The sequence below is a fragment of the Sus scrofa genome, chromosome 7, assembly GCF_054392235.1.
Source record: "Sus scrofa isolate SSC_HxYL_T2T_F1_AM1 chromosome 7, Sscrofa_HxYL_maternal_Yorkshire_Landrace_v2.0, whole genome shotgun sequence".
NCBI lineage: Eukaryota > Metazoa > Chordata > Mammalia > Artiodactyla > Suidae > Sus > Sus scrofa.
In genome coordinates, this window is record NC_139389.1 from 108,527,797 (window position 1) to 108,542,821 (window position 15,025).

A 15,025-nucleotide genomic window follows, 5' to 3' on the forward strand; every position below is an offset into this window, starting at 1 on the left:
TCACTAGCTGAAATTTACTTTTTATATTAATTATTCATAGTAAAAAGAAAGTTTTACTTTGGTATATCTTTCTCACATTTCTAAGTCTTTTGTACTTTAGACCACACTGGTTTTCACAAATCCCTTCTAGTTAATGTACACTAAACATTAATTAACTTACTCTTTACTTTCCTAAGCACTAATGGAAATGCTGGATTATAACCAATCTAATACTCTCTGGACATTCCACCAGACACTTTCCTCAATGTGATTTAAGGCAGTTTATAATCACTCCTTGCGGTCTTGAGGCCAGTTTTCAATTCATGAGACTCATATATCCTGGCTAGTTTTAATTAATTTTGCAAGGAAGATGCCAGGAGAAGCAGTATTAAATGGTTTCTTATAATCAGGTTCTTTCATCTACTGGGTTCTTGTCAGCCACTAATCTTGTAATTTTATCACAGCAAAATCTAAAAGTTTCTTTACAGTGGTGTGGTCTTCTCTCTTGTTCTTCAGGGCTTAGTACTCATGGTTTGGGTTACCTTATATTTATGGTTGTCTTATTCAGAGTTGATGTTGGAGAATTTCTCTAGATTTATAACAGTAATTGCTAGAAATCATTTTTTAGCATTAAGATTTGAGAATCTGCTTTACTTGGTATCACATGTGTTCTACTTATTTGGTCTTTTTGGATGATTATATTAGCCAGTATCCAGTAGGGGGTAATTTGAATAGGGAACTTTGAAAATAAAGAACTGTTAGGGAGTTTCCTTTGTGGCTCAGCAGTAACGAACCCAATTAGTATCAGTGAGGATGCAGGCCCTGCTCAGTGGATTAAGGATCTGGCATTGTCATGAGCTGTGGTATAGGTTGCAGACACAGTTCAGATCTGTGCCTGTGGCTGTGGCCGGCAGCTGTAGCTCCAATTTGACCTCCAGCCTGGGAACTTCCTTATGCCACAGGTATAGCCCTAAAAAGAAAAAGAAAGGGAGGGAGGGAGAAGGAAGGCAGGCAGACAGGAAGGAAGGAGGGAACTGTTAACTAGGTGAAAGATGGTTAACTTCTCACGGGGTAAAAGAAGATTCTAAGGTGTGCAGAGGTATCAACTATAGGAAGCTTCTCCTCCCGCCACCCCTGGGGCAGAACGAGAGTGAACACAGAGGAACTTAGAAACTTAGAGGAGATCTTCACAAGGCAGAGATTCAGACCTCTGAAGAAGACATGCCACCCAATACCAGAGGGTACCCTGCCAGTGAACTACAAGAGCAGCCGCCCGTGCGGTGGTGAAGAGTCTTAGCCAGAGAAGGGGGACATGGGAGGGGGAGGTGCTAAACTGAAGGCAGCCTTTGCAGGTGAACATTGCTGGGACCCCCACATGCCAGCCTGCTTGTCATTGCACAGAAAAGCCACACTTGTAAGAAGGAAGAAAAGTTCCATCTTCTTGCCTTAGCCTTGCAGTCTTCCATAATAAATTTTAAAAATTAAAAAAAAGTAATTGAAAAGACAAGACATGAATGTGATTAGAAGATGGCTTTCCCATCCTCTTAACTGTGTTGAATTCTCCTAATTTTCTTTGCAAATAATTCTCTCATTTCATATTTTTTGAACTGTTAGTATTCTCTCCCAATTATTTTTAGCCGCATTATTCCTGACCTCCTTTAGCTCCCAGTTGTTACTGATGCTTGTCTTCCCAACTAAATTGTAAGACCCTTGCTGTCTTGGACCATACTTTATGTTACTTTTGTATGTTACAGAACAGTATTGTCCAAATACTTGTTGAGTAGATGGAATCTTTTATATTTACAGAATTAGAAATGGAAATATAGCTTTCAAAGCAATCAGAAAATAGATAGGTACTTACCCATTTTTTTCTCCATTGCTACTTTTTCAGAAGCTATCCACTGTCTCTTGCTCTTTAGAAAGACTATAACATTAGGAATGTAAAGACAAAACCAAAGTAAGAGTGGGGAGTGTAGCAAAACAGTTGGAATCATGGAAAAGCTGGAAGTATCAAAATAAATTTGGGAAGAGAGTGCTTCCAGGTTAATGATGATTTTAATGCAACCAGTTGCTTCCCTTCCCTTCCCAGACCCTACTGAAACAAACAAACAAGAAATGTATGTATAAAAGCCCTCAAGGAAAAACAGGAAAGAGGTCAACAGCAGCAAAATTTTGGAAGCTCATAGGCATGTGGACCTAGGAGATCTAAGAAAAACAACCCTAAATTGAGGAAAGCCAAGAACCAACCCAGTCCGTACCTCATAATACTCCAAGAGGCTGGAGGCTGGTACCAGGTGGAAGGGGGAGATATTGTAAACAAGGAAGGTAATTAAAGTCTGTTTAAGAAGGAGATGCTTAGAACACCTGCTTTATTCTATCCCACAAAGACTGGAGCTTTATTCTCTAGAGAGGGTAAAACAAAGTGGTTTCTCAACTGGAAGCAGCTGAGGATGGAGGTTCTGTACAGCAAATGTAGTGAATTATGCCCACTGTATGTTGAGACCACCCCTCCTTCCACAGCTAGGGCTGCATTGTACAGTCAGAAGGTTGGAAGAAGCTTCTCTGGGGAGTCTGACCAGCCCAAGAAGAATAAAGGCACTGACATTGGAAGTTCTACAACTAAACACCCTGGTCATGCTGAAGTGAAACTCACAGTTGACACACTCAACTCCTACACTCAGGCTCTTCAAACAGTGTTTCAGTCTTTTGTTCTTACATATTAAAAAAAAAAATGAAATTTTATCAACATTTGAAAAAAACCCTAACATAAAAAACAAAGGCCAAAGGCAACAAATGGAAAAAATCAACTCAGAGAAAACCAACTATGCAAATCTATCTCATTAATATCCTCAGAGAGATATTGCACACATAAATGAGAAGAGGTGCTATTACAAAGGACTACATGGAGAAGAGGAAAGAGCTCATGGAAATTTAAAATATGGTAGAAATGAAAAACAAAAAATTTTCAGAGTTGAAGTTAAGGAAATCCAAAAAGTAGACCAAAAAGACATGGACAAAAGAGAACCAATCTTTGAGAGCCAAAAATCTGAATAGTAGAAATTCTAGAAAGAGAGAAAAAGGGAAACAGAAATCATTAATGAAATACTCCAAAAAAAAAAAATCTTCCCCAAATTGAAGGATGTATATTTCCAGGTCTGAAAGGTCCTGACAGGTACCACCAAGTTAGGTGAAAAGAGACCTAATCCAAGGCATATCATTTCATGATTTCAGGACTCAGGAGAAAGAGAAGATCCTAGAAGATTCTAGAGAACACAGACAAAAAAGTTTCGCATAAAGAATGGGAACTGGGGGAGTTCCCGTCTTGGCGCAGTGGTTAATGAATCCGACTAGGAACCATGAGGTTGCGGGTTCGGTCCCTGCGCTTGCTCAGTGGGTTAACGATCCGGCGTTGCCGTGAGCTGTGGTGTAGGTTGCAGACGCGGCTCGGATCCTGCGTTGCTGTGACTCTGGCGTGGGCTGGTGGCTACAGCTCCGATTGGACCCCTAGCCAGGGAACCTCCACATGCCGCGGGAGCGGCCCAAGAAATAGAAAAAAAAAAAAAAAAAGAATGGGAATTGGAATGGAGACCATCACAGCAATATTTTCGAAATTCTGAGGGAAAATTATTTTCAACTTAGAATGCCAAATCAAGTGAAATGAAATACACTTTTAGACATGGAAGATCTTGAAAAAACTCTTATACACTATTGGAAGTCATGCACCACCCAAATGAAGGAAGATGACATGGGATACAGAAAACAGGGAGAAAGAGAAAGCCAGGGTGATTGCTGGGTGCAAAGCACAAAGGACAGACCATCTGAAGACTCCTTCAGGAAGATGGAGTTGATGAATTATATGAGACATCTCAATATCTTAAGACTCAGGCAACAGGCAGACAGAGTCTGTGGCTGAGCTAGAAATAAATACATAGAAAACTACGCAACCTAAAAGACTCAGGGAAAACAGAAAAAATCAAGAAAGGACAGGTAATTATAGTTTTATTACATGGCTTAGCTGTAAATAGCGCTTATATAATCATAATAATGTAGAAAGAGAACATTGATCTAGGTAAAGTTACAATATATAACTTTGAGAAGATAGGAGATGGTATGCTTGCACCTGTATTGTGAGGAGATGGTATGCTTGCACCTGTATTGTGAGGAATTATGGTGGAGGAATGGGAAAAGGAGCTAAATCATCACTTTCTGTACTGGGGGAAGTCAGTAGTTGCCTCAAATTGAAAAATCGAGAAATAGTAATACAAGCATATTATTTAGTCATTTAGAGACATACAGCTAATGTAAAACAGTTAACCTAAACAGGGTGAAAATGAATGCCACTGAGGAGTTACAGGTGAGCTGCAGTTTTTCCTAACAAACCTTATAGAATTATTTGATTTTTGAAACATATATAACTTTAATTAAAAAAAGAAAAATTTAATTGTTAAAAAAAAATAGGTGAAATAGAAGTTCCTGTGGCTTAGCTGGTTTCAAACCTGAAAACTATCCATGAGGATGCGGGTTTGATCTCTGGCTTCACTCAGTGGGTTAAGGATCCAGGGTTGCTGTGAGGCAACTCAGATCTGGAGTTGCTGTGGTGTAGGCTGGCAGTTGCAACTCCGATTTGCCCCCCTAGCCTGTGAACTCCCATGTGCCTCACCTGCAGGCCTAAAAAGCAAAAAAAAAAAAAAAAAAAAAAAAAAATGAAATAGGTGGTAGAAAAGACAGTGATTGGATAGTTGTAACATTGTTATTTAGAGAGACAAAGCTAAATAATATTTAATGGGAAAACAAATGGAAACCCAAACAGAAAATGTATATGAATAGGCCAAAAATAAAAGATATACGCCTCTCTTTTTTGATAAAAGGGAAGCTAACTACTTTGAATGAAAATGTGATTGTTTACATATTTTCAATTATTGTGTTATAAAATCTGAATGCTCAAACTTGGTATATTCCAAAATAATTCACAGTTTGGGAAGGAAAGCAACTATATGTCCACCCCATGATGAGAAATAGAACCCCAGACTTAAGCCCTTAGCAATATGTTGGTGACATGATTTGGTTAAGGAATTTTACTCATTTCCATCTTTCCTCCCTTGATATAAGTGGGTCTTTTCTGAGTATTTAGTTGGAGTACAGTTCAATTGGAAAAAAATTTTAGTTTTATGCTAATTTCCACTATTAAAATCTTCTAAATATTGACCTCTGGCAACTGGTATGTTTTGGTGGATGGAATTTTACTTTTTAACATGTTGTTGGACTGCACATTTAACACTAGGTCTGGGTGATCTCTCTAGGGAGAATGGAATTGATGGATCCTTTTTCTGCTAATCCCCAGTGACCAGTCGGGAGAGCAGGTGTTGCTGGGATGGCTCATGCATTCAGGAGTCATAGTGCAAATCTGATCAAGGGCATATATTCCCAAAACCACTCAGGCTAGTATCTCTCATGGGGAAGAAGCCAGCATTGGCTTCCTATGCTTTAAAAAAAAAAAAAGAAAGAAAGAAAGAAAAAGAAAAACTAATTATCAACCTACAGCAAATGTCATTCAACTCAAATCCCTAAAGGATAGAGGCATAGGTGACAAATGTTCCTGGAGAGAGGGTTGAGCTGTCACTTGTCTTTTTAATGGATCATCCCTGTTTGACTGTAGAATCAGATGCTATTTCTCCTTATTGTGTTTCATCTAAAGAAATACAGAATATCTGCAAACACAAAAGAATCACGCCATTTCTATAAACCCCTCGAGTTTGGACAGAATCCTAGTGCCAAGAAAGACGACAAGGGGTTAGTTTTACTGCTCTTAAAGTATTCAGGAGGCTGTCCGTTGACTTAGTTGTCCCTAATACTACACCTATTTTTCCTTACTTTTGATCAGATTCATTACATCCCAATTTTAACCATGGGCATTTATCCATGCCCCATTCCAGAGGACAGAGGCAGAACAATGGGAGAAGTTAGAAAGAAGTTTTTTTGGTTTTGTTCTCTTGGTTTTTGCCACATTATCAAGGATGAACTTTCCAGATGTCCAGAAATTAAATGGACTCTAAAAAAAAAACTGCCAAGTTTTGCATCACAGAGAACTCTCAGGCAGAGCTCCGCACCCAGCTCTGGAATGTTACCAGATACTGTTTAGGGTGAGGTGGATGCTTAGATTAGGGGATCTCTATTCTTTTCAACTATTAAGGATTAAAGATTCGATTCTTTTTGTTTTCAACAGAGGGTCTATAAAATAAACTGCTCGTCTCCATGTTGAATCGCTTCCCTTTTATAATACTTCTCTTTGTTCCTAATCTCATAGTCCTCTCTGTTGTAACAGTTGTTACTAATGGAGGTAGTAATGCTATTGGTATTTGCCTTGAATTAGTAAATGTTCTGATAGAAAAATTAACCAGTTTTTCAAACATCATTTAGAGTAAAAGGAAATATATTTAATCTAAAGTTTGAATGACTTGGGGTTAGGTAATAGAAAAAATTTCTGGACAGAGAGGTATGTTAAAATTTGAACAGAAGTATGAAATCGCCTGTTTTATTGACTGTTGAAAGTAAAACATTTTCATATCTTGGATGTCTCATTGACTTAAGCCTTACCTCAGTGACTGATTCTAAAATATCTTCTTTTCCTGCTTCTCAGTACAATTTTTTCCTATCTTTTAAATAGAAGTTCCTACTTTACCAGGAATACCTAGACAATTTTTAGTGAACCTTCTTCTCGGCCTTTCTCTTAATACCATTGAAATTCTTTGTCTCTGTTTTCTCATTCTTATTCTAAGAATTGTCTTCATCTGAGGATTGTCCCTTCTTTTCTTTGTATTCTAGTTTTTGTTTTCTAGTTAATTTCTAAGCAACCTTCAGAGTTTTTCATGTTTATTTCCCTTCTCTCTAGCATCATTAGTTTCTCCCTTCTACAGCATCCAGTTCAACATTTCCAGGGGTGGAGAGCTTATTTCCATTGCTAGACAATTAAAATTATCCCTCAGAATTCTCCCTTCTCTCCTACTTCTCTTAATTTATAGCCATAGTCGCTGTGGCGTAGGCCAGAGGCTATAGCCCTGATTAGACCCCTAGCCTGGGAACCTCCATATGCCACGGGTGCAGCTTAGAAGACTAAATATATATATATATACACACACACACACCATATGATCCAGTAATCCCACTCCTAGACATAAATCTGGAAAAAAATGAAAACTCTAATTGGAAAATATTGACTCCAATGTTCATAGCAGCACTATTTACAACAGCTAAGACATGAAAGCAACCAAAATGTCCATCAAAAGAAAAATGGGGAGTTCCCGTCGTGGCGCAGTGGTTAACGAATCCGACTAGGAACCATGAGGTTGCGGGTTCGGTCCCTGCCCTTGCTCAGTGGGTTAACGATCCGGCGTTGCCGTGAGCTGTGGTGTAGGTTGCAGACGCGGCTTGGATCCCACGTTGCTGTGGCTCTGGCGTAGGCCGGTGGCTACAGCTCCGATTCAACCCCTAGCCTGGGAACCTCCATATGCCGCGGGAGCGGCCCAATAAATAGCAACAACAGCAACAGCAACAACAACAACAAAAAAAAGACAAAAAGACAAAAAAAAAAAAAAAAAAGAAAAAAGAAAAATGGATAAAGAAGATGTAGAACATATATACGATGGAATATTATTCAGCCATAAAAAAAGAATGAGATAATGCCATCTGCAGCAACATGGATGGACCTAGAGATTGTCATATAAAATGAAGTAAGTCAGAGAAAGACAAATACCGTATGATATCACTTTTTTTGTGGAATCCAAAAAAAAAAAAAACCAATACAAATGAACTTATTTGTAAAACAGGAACAGACTCACAGACATAGAAAACAAACTCATGGTTACCAAAGGGGAAGGCAGGGGAGAGGGATAAATTAGGAGTTTGGGATTCACATATACATGCTACTATATATAAAATAGATAACCAAAAAGGGCCTACTGTATAGCACAGGGAGCAGAATTTGTAATAACCTATAATAGAAAAAATTCTGAAAAAAAAATAGGTTTATGTGTATTTACATGCACATATATATGTGTGTAACTGAACAACTTTGCTGTAAACAACATTGTCAACAAGTACATTTCAATAAAATTTTAAAAAACAAAAGCAAAAATTTATAGCTGTAGTTGTTACTTAAGATGTCGGTAGAAACATTTAAAAAGTGCAGGAGTTCCCGTTGTAGCTCAGTGGTAATGACTAGTATCCATGAGGTTGCGGGTCTGATCCCTGGCCCTACTCAGTGAGTGTGTTAAGGATTGGGCGTTACCATGATCTGTGGTATAGGCCTGGCAGCTGCAGCTGTGGCTGTGGTGTAGGCCTGGCAGCTGCAGCTCCAATTCCACCCTTAGCCTGGGAACTTCCACATGCCTTACCTGCAGCCATAAAAAACAAACAAATAAATAAATAAAACCGGTCTTTAACTTCCTATTGTGCTAGTTTTAAGATACCACTCAGGTTACCTTTCTTTGGAGATAGCTTCTAGTTCACCAACATTCTTCTTAAATAAAATATGACAATGAAAATTGAATGTAGCAATCTAATTGTGGACTGATACCCGAGCAGTCCAGTATTGTTTCCTTTGATCCGGAAACTGCATCTAATAATAGAAACTAAGATTTCTGTTTCTTTCTTAGCACTTGCCATCTCCCATAGTTAGCTCAAAATGAACTTGAAAATCAACCCCAAACCCAAGGTTTTTCAGTTATCAATCATGTGCCCCTCCCTATTCTGCACTTTTTTTTTTTTTTTTGCTATTCTGCACATTAAAATATATATATATATATATCAGATTTTACATTTATCCTATAGCCTTTTCTAGCCTCATTACTCTTCACACACTTTTTCTGATTTCTGGGGACCTATACTTCCAGGCTGTTGGCTTTCCTCTGAATCTTTAGCTATGATAATTTCTGAAGATTGTACCTCATTTTTCTTTCCCAAAACACCCTTCGTCTTTTTCACGACTGCCATCTGGAAGGCCTTGACTCCTTTCTACTTGTTCACATCTCATTCACACTTGAAGTGCAACTCAAACTTATTGCTGTGAATTTTCTAGTCATTACTAGTGCTTTTTCCACCTTTGGGCTCTTAAAACACTTATTGTTTACCTGTGTTATGGCCCTTATCATACTTTGTCTCAATAGTTGTTTAACTGTTTTGGTCTACTATAAACATTCTTAAAATATCTTCTATATCATCAAAATATAGTATTAGAAGGAGAGAATCAAGTTTTTATGGTTTAGGTTATTTGCCTTGATAACTTAATAAGCTCTGATAAAAGTAGGTAATGAGTTATAGAATGTCTTGAAATCTTTATTGGCTGTGTGTTCATGAGGTTTTATAGATTGCCCCATGTATGAAATGTAATAGCTTAAAATTGTATATATAAAATAGCTTAAAATTTTTATCATACCTTTCAAATAGAACTTTCATTAAACTGCAAAGCTTCCTGCTGCCCTCTTGTGAAAAGCTTGGATATACTGCCAATTAACAATATTCAGAAAAGTTTAGTAATTTTCATCTAAATTCCACTAAGATCAACCTTTTTCACATTATTAGGATTTTGATATCTTCTACAGATTCTCAAGCATAATTACTGATGAGCATTTCTTTTTGTGTATATCTGAGGTTAATATGAAATATTAATTTGTTTGATTACCTGCCAGAATATATGGTACCTATTTTGCCATATTACCAAATTCAAAGCAAAAGAAAATAATGGCAGTTCTTGGTGAGATAAACTCTACAGTATCCTATTTAACACTTTAGAAATTGCTTTGGAATTTAAATATTCCATTTTCTTTCTGGTTAAAAATAGAAGAGATTGAAAAGTTATAGAGAGGTGGGGTTTTTTTTTAATAACATAAAACTCAATAATAAAAATGGAATGTTAAATAGTACATATGCCATAAACTCCCCTTTCCTTCCTCCTAAGATTGAGTAATCTTCAATCTTTTTCCTTTTCTGAAAACCCAACCTTCTTGCTACAAACCATAGGAAAGATAATTAGCATTCTGGATTTTTGCCTGTTATTAAAATCTGTATGATGTACATAAAATCAGATGAACTTCACTCACTTAAGAATGAATTTGGGAGTTCCCATAGTGGCTCAGCAGTAACTGAGAATGTGGGTTCTATCCCTGGCCCCAAAGAGTGGGTTAAAGATCTGGCATTGCCGTGAGCTGTGGTGTAGATTGCAGACTCGCCTTGGATCCTGCATTGCTATGGCTGTGGCATAGGCCGGCAGCTGCAGCTCAAATCTGACCCCCAGCCTGGGAACTTCCATATGGTGCACCTGCTGCCCTAAAAAAGAAAAGAAAAGAAGAAAAGAATGAACTCGTTGAGAACTTCTGCCCAACTTGAATAAGAACTGTGGAAATGGGTATAACTACAGAAAATGAGGCACCAAGAGAAAAATATTGAAACAAAATTTTATAACCTCAGTGGAAGAGTATTAAGTAACCTAACGTACATGTAATTGGAGTCCCAGAATACAAGTCAAGTGGAGGCCAGAAAAAATAAAGAAATAAATGGCCCCAAATTTTCCAAATATGATACAAAGAAGGACAATGAAACCTAAACACAAACATGAAGAAAACTATTCCAAGATGTATCATAAATTACTGAATGATAAAGAGAAAAATCTTAAAAGCAGGCAGAGAAAAAAAGACATATAAAGGAAAAAATAATGAAAGCAGATTTCTTATCAGCAAATATGCAAACCAGTGGTAATGGAATGAAATCTTTAAAATACTAAAAGGAAAAAACCTGTCAACATAGAATTCTGTATCCTGCAAAAATATTCTTCCATAATAAAGGCAAGATAAAGACATTTTCTAGAGCGTTCCCTTTGTGGCTCAGCAGAAATGAATCTGACGAGTATCCATGAAGATGCGGGTTTGATCTCTGGCCTTGTTCAGTGGGTTAAGGATCCGGCATTGTTGTGAGCTATGGTATAGGTCACAGATGCGGCTTGGCCATGGTGGCTGTGGTGTAGGCTGGCAGCTGTAGTTCTGATCTGACCCCTAGCCTGGGAACTTCCATATGCCTTGGGTGCGGCCCTAAAAAAAGACATTTTCTAGACAAGTAAAAGCCAAGATAATTTGTCTCCAGGAAACATACACTACAGGAAATGTTTAAGGACATGAAGGCATGGCTAATAAATAAGTCAAAAATAGTGGAAATATAATACAATACTAAATACTTTGTTGATCCAAAAGGAGGCTGGGAAAAAAGGGAACAAACAACAAATGGGACAAATAAAACATCAATTAAGCTGGGGGGAAATGTAAGTGGCTTAAATACATCAATTAACAGACAGGGTTTATTATATTGGATTAAAAAAACAAGACTCCCCCTTGCTCTACAGTGGGAAAATAAAAAAAAATATTAAAAAAAAATTAGACTCAACTACATACAAACATAAAGACATAAATACACTAAAAATAAAAGGACAGAAAAAGATATTCCATGCAAACATTAATAAAAAGTTAGCTGGCATGGCTGTATCAATATTAAACTAGAATTTGGAGTTCCTGTCGTGACTCAGTGGTTAACGAACCCGACTAGTATCCATGAGGACGTGTGTTTGATCCCTGCCCTTGCTCAGTGGGCTAAGGATCTGACACTGCTGTCAGCTGTGGTGTAGGTGGAAAACACGGCTCAGATCCCACGTTGCTGTGGCTCTGGCATAGGCCGGCAGCTTTATGTCCTATCAGACCCCTGGCCTGGGAACCTCCATATGTCATGGGCATGGCCCTAAAAAAGACAAAAGACAAAAAAGTTAAAGTAAAATTCAGAATTAGGAATATTGTTAGAAAGAGTAGCATTTCATAATGACAAAGAGGTCAGTGCATCAAAAGTTAAGAACAGAATGCAAAAACTCATTGTTTTTTTTTTGGGCACACCCATGGCATATAGAAGTTCTGGGGCCAGGGATCAAACCTGAGCCACAACGGTGACAACACCAAACTCATATCCTTAACCCACTATGCTACCAAGGAACTCCCAAAAAACTCATTCTTTGGAAAGATAAATAAAATGGATTTCTCTATCTAGACTGATCAAGTAAAAAAAGAAGGCACAAATTACCAATATCAGAAATGAAAGGAGGGGGCATCTTTAGATATCCTACAGACAGTGGAAGGATAAGGAAATTTTATTCCAATAAGTTTGATAGCTGGGATGGAATTAACAAATTCTTTGAAAGACACAAATTTTCAAAATTGACTCAAGATATGGAAAACATCTAGTAAAGAAATTGCACTTGTACTTAAAAACCTTGGAGTTCCTGCTGTGGCACAATGGATTAAGGATCTAGCATTGCACAGCTGTGGTTTGGATTTGATCCCTGGACCTCGGGAACTTCCATATGCCATGGGTGTGAACAAAAAAACAAAACAAAACAAAAAACCCAGCCATCTCACAAACAAAACTTCAGCCCAGATGGCTTCACTATAAATTCTATTAAACATTTTCTTCCAGTTTTATTGAGATTATGATCGACACACAGCACTGTATAAGTTTAAGATGTTCAGCATGATGACTTGACTTATGTACATCATGAAATGATTATTACAGTAAGTTTAGTGAAATCCATCATCTCATATAGGTGTGAAACTATATTAAACATTTAATGAAGAGTTAATAGAAAATAGAAAAAGGAGAAAGCATTTCCCAGCTCATATTTTGAGACTAACACTATACTACCAGAAAAATTAGGCAAAGAAAATAAAACTATAATATTGCTTCAGGGACATAGATGCAAAAATGCATAGCAAAATATTAGCAAGTCCATTCCAGCAATATAAAAAAAATAATAATGCATCGTGAGAGTTTCCCTGATGGTCTAGTGGTTAGGATTCAGTGCTTTCACCACTGTGGCCCAGGTTTGGTCCCTTGTTTGAGAAGTGAGATCCCACATCAAGCTGCTGCACAATTGGCCAAATAATAATAATAATAATAATAATAATAATAATAGTAACATCATGGTCAAGTGGGGTTTAGCTCAGGAATGCAAAGTTGATTTAATATTGGAAATCAAAATAATTTATTAACAGAACAGAGGAGAAAAAACATGATCATTTCAATGGGTACAGAGAAAAAGTATTTGGGAAATTCAGTACATATTTATAGTTTAAAAAATCTCAGTGAACTAAAGGATGTCTGCTTTTATCATTTTTATTTACTGTTCTACCAGAGGTCCTAACCAGTAAAAGAAGGAAAGACGAAGTTAAAAGCATACAGATTGGAAGTAAAACTGTCTTTCATCTCAGATGACGTGATTGTTTACATAGAAATCTAAGAAATCTAACAAAAAGCTGCTAAAACAATAGGTGAAATAAAGCAAGATTTTAGGACACAAAGTCAACATACAAATATCAAATTTTATTTCTGTATACCAGCAATGAACAGTTGGTAAATGAGTTTTTAAAAATGAATGCAACATGAAATTCTTAGGAATAAATTTATCCAAGTGTGTATAAGATACATACACTAAAACCTATAAAGCATTGCTAAGACAAATGAAGAATCTAAGTAAATGGAGGTATGTATATACCATGTTTATGGATCAGAGCCTGAGTATTGTTATGTTAGTTCTCTTTAGATTGATCAGTGTATATTCAGTACCATTCCAATCAAAATCTTACCAGACCTTTTTGAGAAATCAAAAGCTGAATGATTCCAAAGTTTATATGGAAATGCAAAGGACCTAATAACCTGAACAGTTTTGAAAACAAAAAAAGCACACTGTTGGAGGATTTACACAACCTGATTTCAGGTCTTAACTATAAAGCTACAGTTATCAAGACAGTGTAGTTTTGACATAATGACAAGCGTGAGATGAACAAAACAGAATAAAGAATCAAGAAATACACTCATGTGTATGTAGTCAATTGTTTTTTGTGAAAGTGCCCAAACTATTCAGGGATAGTCTTCTCAACAAATAGTGTTGGAACAACTGTATATCTCTGTGGGAAGAAATAGACCTTGACCTTACCTCACATCATAAAAAAAATGGACTCAAAACAAATCATGGGTATAAATGTAAAAGCTAAAACTGTAAAACTTAGTAGAAAACATAAGAGAAAATGTTTTCATCCTTAGGATAATCAAAGGTTTCTTAAATAACACAAGTGGCATAAGCCATAAAACAAAAAACCTGATAAATAGTACTGTATCAAAATAGAAAACTTTTGCTCTTCAAAAGACAATTTTAAGAAAATGAAAACACAAATCAGACTGCTGAAATATTTGCAGAACATACGCAGTTGATCCTCACTCAGATTCTATATTTACAGGTTTATCTACTTATTAAAATTTATAACCTGCAAACCACTATTTGCAGTGCTTTTGTGGTCATTCATGGATATGCACAGAGTAGCAAAAATTTAAGTTGCCCAACGTATATGTTCCAGCCAGTATCAAACAAAATGGTGCTCTGCCTTGTTTTAGTTTTCAGGGTATAAACAAGTGCCCCTATGGCAGAAATTGGCACAACATTGTAAGTCAACTACACTTTATTTTAAAAATAAATAAATGTCCTTTTCATAGCCTATTTAGTGCCAATATTTTGCATTTTTTATTATTTTTGTTGTTGATCTTGCAACTTAAAATGGCTCCCAAGCATAATGTAGAAGTACTGTCTAGTGTTCTTAAGTTCAAGAAAGCTATGATGTACCTTATGGAGAAAATTCACGTCTTAGATAAGCCTCATCCAGGCATTAGTTAGAGTGACAATGGCTGCGAGTTTAATGTTAGTGAATCAATGATATATATTAAATATATTAAATAAGGTATCTTTAAACATAAATACACGTAAAATAAGATTATGCATTGATTGATTGGCTAACGTGTTGTGACCAGAGTCTCTTAGGAGACTAACCCTAAGGTATTTGCCCTAGGAGTAATGGTTCAGTATTCACTAATTCACGGTATAGAACGTAACTACCTCAAAGAACTCTACCTGATGAAGGGCTATATCCAGAATATGTTTTTTAATAAATAATCTAAGATATGAGTAAGGTAT

At 36.7% G+C, this 15,025-nt stretch overlaps 1 protein-coding gene across 2 annotated transcripts in view; it reads left to right on the forward strand.

Moving 5' to 3' along the window:
- Positions 1-15,025, forward strand: part of LIN52 (lin-52 DREAM MuvB core complex component) — a 109,643-nt gene that overhangs the window by 65,507 nt on the left and 29,111 nt on the right.